Here is a 6,452-nt window from a genome sequence, read left to right as displayed (position 1 = left end):
ACCCAAAGGCCATGACATCCATTCCCACGATACCAAATCAGGGAGTTCAACTTGGGCCCACTTCCTATGTTAGACAGCAGTGACATTTTCCAATGCAATTGATTCCACCTAGGAAAGTCTGCTGTGTTCTTCATTTTTCCCCATAAGCTCTGCTTAAGGGCTTGAGGGTTTTAGAAAGTGGGCTCATTTTTCCATTTGTGAGAAAAATTAAAATGTACTTTTTTGGTTTAAAAAAAAAAAGTCTGTCTCTTAACAACCACAGTTTGGCATTTCAACTGTTCCTGAATATCTCCATTGTACTCTAAACTCACTCAGCACAATCTGTGTAGATATGAATCGTAGGCTTAACTTTATGTGTCCCCAGTATATATATACTTGAGGCAACATTTCTGGGCTGATAATCTTACCAACAAGTCTACCTCTGCTTGATCATGCCACCTATCAGTCAATGCAGTATAAAAACTTTTGTTATAAGAGATCCATCAGATTTTTTAATCTCTGGAACTAAAATAGAAGAAAGGAAATCTGTTATACAGGTTTAAACCTGATAGAGACACAGAATTTTGCAAAGATAAGTAAAAACTTCTAGAGAAATTGGCCACAAATTGGTATGTGGTTGTCATATGGACGAAGGGTAGAAAAAGAAATCTTAAGTCCAAGCATCTTGAGCTTCTCAAATTAAATATACTAAATATGATGTCATAGGCTACACCTTAAAACAAATCAACAAGCCACACCCAACAGAGTGCAAAGAATCAAAGGTTTTTCAAAATAAACTGAAATGTCGGGGCGCCTGGGTGGCTCAGTCGGTTGAGCGGCCAACTTCAGCTCAGGTCATGATCTCGCGGTCCGTGAGTTCAAGCCCTGCGTCGGGATCTGTGCTGACAGCTCAGAGCCTGGAGCCTGTTTCAGATTCTGTGTCTCCCTCTCTCTGACCCTCCCCCGTTCATGCTCTGTCTCTCTCTGTCTCAAAAATAAATAAAACGTTAAAAAAAAAAATTAAAAAAAAAATAAACTGAAATGTCAACCCACAGTTAGAGAAGTCGATTAGCAGAATTAATATTTGCTACCTGTAGCAGTGACAAGTCCAATAATGGACACAACATGAGGTCCATCAGAACACACTCCAGAGACATCTAAACTTCCATTACTTGACCGATGAGAGGATCCTGCCTCAGCCTAGGTTTTGTCTGTTCTGTCTATCAAAAAGCACAGGAAATAATCCTGGTAAATGTTAATGCTCTTAAACATCTACCTCCTGAAAATTATCCTATAACACACAAATTGAACAGTAGTACATAAAGATTAAAAAAGAATATTTTCTGCTTGTGTGTTCATTTGATTTCTATTTTTTCATTTTATTCTTTTCTAAATTAATTTTTAAGTAGGCTTCACACTCCGCATGGAGCCCAACACAGGGCTTGAACTCACGACCCTGAGATTAAGACCTGAGCTGACGGAGATCTAGAGACGGATGTTTAACGGACTGAGCCACGCAAGCGCCCCCATTTGATTTTTAGTGGAACATTTTAAAGATTCATTCCTTCAGTTTGAACTGTCTTTGGTGCTTTACTGGTCTGCTCTGTGGGGTGTAATACTCCCACAAATTTGTTCTGTGGGACATAAATGGCATTACATAATAGAAGCCCAGACCACAGTGACCAAGTTTGCTCCAATCCATTTATTATTTGCTCATCGTGTGAATAATTTATTCCAGGAATCAAGTGTGTGCTTCTCATTTACTTACTATTCACCGGTAACATAAATTCTATTTAGCAGGTGCATATTCACACTTAGAGGAGACAGTTTTTTTAAGTGACGCACTCAACTAAACCAAGCAAGATCCTAACGCTCACTATGAGCATGTACATTAAAGATTCTTCTACCTTTTACTCTTTACAAATTCTCCCTTCTGCTTTCTCTTTCCATTTTAAATAGGCCTTCTGAGCCATCATGCAGATAAATGAACTATCGCTCGACTTAATTCCACCGGCACAGAGCTGGGAAAGAAAGCAGGGGTTGGCGACAGAGCAAAGAGCTGTTTTCTGCTAGCAGAGTCCACAGAGAGTGGGAACAAAAAGAGCAAGCCTCAGGGTGGCCAGGCAGGGCACAAACAAGGGTGCCCTGGCTCAGAGCACAATCAGGGTCCCAAAGGATAGACTGGAGGCCAGGCAGAGGCAGCCTAAAGAGCCCAAGATAGTCAGCTGGCCTTGCTGGCCAAAAGACCCATATACTCTGGGTCCAGGACTATAATGCAGGCAGGCTGATCTCAAATGTGACATCTGCAAGCTCTCAGGTGGAGGGTAAGGGCTCCATGGACGCAGCTGGTCAAGGATGTTCTCTTTCCCTTCTTTCTGGGTCTTGGTCAGATCTCCCTTCCTCACCTCCTCGAAGCAAGCCTTGGCCTCAAAACGGTCTTTGGCCAATCAACAGGAGTCAAATGGATGTTTTGCTTCTGGGTTGAAGCACCGAGAGATTTTACGTGATTTATCATCCTTCTCTTTAACTGCCTTGAGAACATGTATCAGGATGGAGCTTCCCCCAGGCCAGGCAACTAAGATGAGGAAAATCCCCTGGTGCTGTAGACTGGATGTTCGTGTTTATTCAAAACTCATGGTTGAAACCTAACCCCAAGTGGGCTGGCATCGGGAGGTAAGGGGTCTCTGGGAGGTGATCAGGTCATGACGCTGAAATCTTCATAAACAGGACAGTGGCCTTATTAAAGAGTCGCCAGAGAGCTCCCCTTGCCTTTTCTACCCTGAGAAGATGACCAAAAAGACAGCCATCAGTGAAAGAGGAAGAACCCCCTACTAGACCCTGAATCTGCTGGTGACTTGATCTTGAACTTCCCAACCTTCAGAACTGCAAGAAAGAAATGTTCACGGTTTGTAAGCTGCCCCCATCTGTGGTATTCTGTCATAGCAGTCTGAATGGGGTCTGAGAACCTGCCAACATGCACAGATGAGATATGGGAGGTAAAATACACCTTTGCAGTGTTGAGCCCCTAGCGTCAGGGGCCTGTGTGTCACTGCAACAGACACATGGATGGTCTCCCTGAATCATCCCAGGAAACCTGTGACTCCTTTAAGGAGGAATGTGAATGTATACCCTGGTGACTCAGAGTCTTTTGCCTAAGATCACAGAGTTAATAAGAGATGGTCTACCCAGAGCCCTACTCTTAACTGCACTTTGGCAAGAGCTAAGCATGAGAGAAAATAAGGCATTCCTATCTCCATAAATGGCATCAGGAAACTTCTACACGTACAACTGGCATAAAACCAGGCAAGCGAGCAGAGTAGCCTCTGCAACAATCCTACTCTGAACAACAACAAGAGCAACAAAATAGTGCCAACGGCATATGCCACCGTGAGACATTATTGTTACAGTGTAACATTATTGTTACAGTGTCCTCTAAGATAGCCAAACTGTATTAAGTCGTTACCCTTAAGGTGACCCAGCCCCAGGGCGGGCTGACAGAACAGGGGTGGGTTGGGGGAGGGGGGGTGGGGTCAAAGGAATGGCTCCCTGCTCCTCTTGCTTTGCTAGACCATAATCCCTCCCTGTTATGTTATACCTAAAGTAACAGAGGACCCTACAGAATGTGAGACTTCCACTGTTTATCAAACCTAATGCCTTCCAAAGCCACAGGCATGGTGAGGCAGAAAAAGAAGCAAAAGAGTCTAAGAACCACGGGGATTATTTGCAGCTAATAAGAAAACATTCTGTGTGTGGTCAGCAATTTTACTTTTTCCTGAAATTTCCCAGTGGAATTCAAAGCCCAGAATTCATGGTACAAATCTCTGTAGCTTCTCATCATGACTTAAGAATGCAAGAATTCTGGGGCGCCTGGGTGGCTCAGTCAGTCAAGCATCTGACTTCGGCTCAGGTCATGATCTCACCGTTAGTGAGAAAGAGCCCCACGTTGGGTTCTGTGCCGACAGCTCGGAGCCTGGAGCCTGGAGCCTGCTTTGGATTGTGTGTCTCCCTCTCGCTCTGCTCCTCCCTGTGCTCTGTCTCTCAAAAATAAACATTAAAATAGTTAAAAAAAAAAAAAAAGAATGCAAGAATTCCCCCACAAGCATTTCTTTCTTAATGGGCATTCATTTTAAGTACCGAACAACAAATGCCAAGAGACAAATTCAAGGATGGGCTGTTAGTATTCCTATCCTTGACCAATTCATGGATCTCTTCAGGTGCTGGTATAGCCTGGGGATTAGCCCTTGCAGCCTTTAAACCAGAAAAGGAGAGAGAAATGATCCTCCCTTTTAGCTAAGTGGGTGCAAGTATATTCTTCAGTTGTCCCTTTGCATCGTGTTATTGACTTTCAGACTGAGCAATGCCTCTGAAGTCTGGACAGAGTCCACACACGGCCACGTTTCATTTCAGGGAATCCCGTTAGCAATGACTGAATACGTGTGTATGTGAATCCACCAGTTATATGCCCTTAATACTAGATTGGCTTTTAAAACACCAGCAAAATAACGTAGGCTGCTTTCGTGCTTATGACCTCCATCACAATTATTAACTCACTTTGTAGCCTAATAAAAAAAATGGTGGTTATCCATTTGATTAGATGGATTGATGGGATTCTTTTTAACTACCATATGTCACTTTTGAATTTCTTAGGACACTCTGTAGTGCCACATATGTTCAGAATATTGTCTATCATAAAGTCAACATTCACATTTTCAATATGCTAGGTTACATTCGTTATGAGTTTTTAAATTTCAAATATCTAAACAGAAATTAACATCGAACTATCTGAAACATAGCACACCACAACAGAAGACATATATTACAGACACCCCGAGTTTGAATTCAAATAAAATTTACATTTTTATGCAAATTTTAATTCTCTCATTGTATATTCATAAATACTATTTCATTTAAAATGCAGATGTTTCAAAGGAGCAAAAGAATATCACAAAAAAATTTCACTGGAAGTAAAGCCCCCTTTCTAACTGAAAGCAGATACACAGAAAACCATCAGAAACAGAATACCTGTCTCGTGGAATGTATTGGAGAGAGCAAACAAAAATGCTAGGCTGATTTAAATAACAAATGAGGTGGCTTTTTTCTTTTTCTTTTTTTAATGCAATGCTGTCTTCGGAGCATCTGAGTGAAGAAGCAAGCATGGTCCTCACATGCTTTTAAACAAGGAGACTTTTCCTTTCCTTGATCTCTGACCCTCAGGAGAGGCTGAACATCCTGCACTCATCCAGAAAGGTAAGGGTGCCAGGGCCCTCCCTGGTAGGACTTGAAACTGTCAGTGAAAACATAAAAGTGAGGACCCATTGAAGTATAAGGTGTGCAGTGTCTGACTCATGGAGATGTAGACAGAAAAGGGTGCACTACTGGTTTTCATGAACTGAAGAAAGGAAACAGCAGCTAAAAGTACAAGATGCAAATGAACACGGAAACACACATTTTTCTACCACTGCTTAAGTCTGAACCACTCTCCCTGGTCCTAACATCCCATACCAACAGCAAGAGCCAAATTCCATGAAGATGCTCTTTGCCCCCCTTTAGACATTAATAACCACCGGTTCCCGTGCCATTTCTGGAGCTCGCGTTTTTAAGCGGATTCTGCTGCCTTTCAAACAACTAGAAACCAGCTACTTCCCTGGTCTTAAGGATGTGAGACATGCTTTTGATACTAGGAAATGGTTTTCCACCCGCAAGACAGCCGGTTCCCCAACTCAAAGCTTTACACCAGAGCTTTCAAGGGACTTAATCAGGCCCTGAGAGAAAAGGCACAGACCTTCCGTTCAGATTGTTGGAGAAATACTCCTTCCTCTCGGGAAGCCAGGTGTTGCTGCAAAGCCCAGGAGAGGAAGAGAAGCCCTTGGGGGCGGGGGGTACGGATAGGAGTCAGGACCGTGCAGCGGTATGAAATGCGTGAGTTTCAGAAGTTATCTTTCCGTCATAATTGGAGATGTGACCCAAATACAAGGAAGCCTGCACATTCCGCTAACACTCAGTTTGGCTTATGCATCTCCGCGGGAAGGAACAGCATCCTCTCCTGAGCTAGTGGTGCTGCACTCTTGAAATAATTCTTAGTTTCATTTTAACATCTGGTTTAAGGAGATGCCGATGGGTCAGGCTGGAAACTGTGGATCCACTAAACGTCTCTTTAAAGGGACTTTCCCCTTCCAGAATGGCGAGCCCCAGGGGCTCAGCTCCAGTGCCGGGAACGCTTCCGGCGAAGCGCGCACTCCAGCGAGCGGTGGTCCCCATTCTCCAGCTCCCACCCTGCCCACGGCAGGTGCCCGGGGATCTATCTGGGCGATCTATCGGCTCGCCCTCCCCTAGTTGGGCTCTAGAAGCAGATCGCCAACTGCTCATCCCAGAGGACAGGCTCCAGAAAACTCTTCCAGCTCGTGCGCGGACCCAGGCCGGGTGGCCGGCGGCGGCACCCTCACGGATTCGCTAATGGGCAGTTTCCGGACGAA

This window comes from Panthera tigris, chromosome F3 (genome assembly GCF_018350195.1).
Source record: "Panthera tigris isolate Pti1 chromosome F3, P.tigris_Pti1_mat1.1, whole genome shotgun sequence".
NCBI classification, from domain to species: domain Eukaryota; kingdom Metazoa; phylum Chordata; class Mammalia; order Carnivora; family Felidae; genus Panthera; species Panthera tigris.
This window is presented reverse-complemented; position numbering follows the sequence as displayed.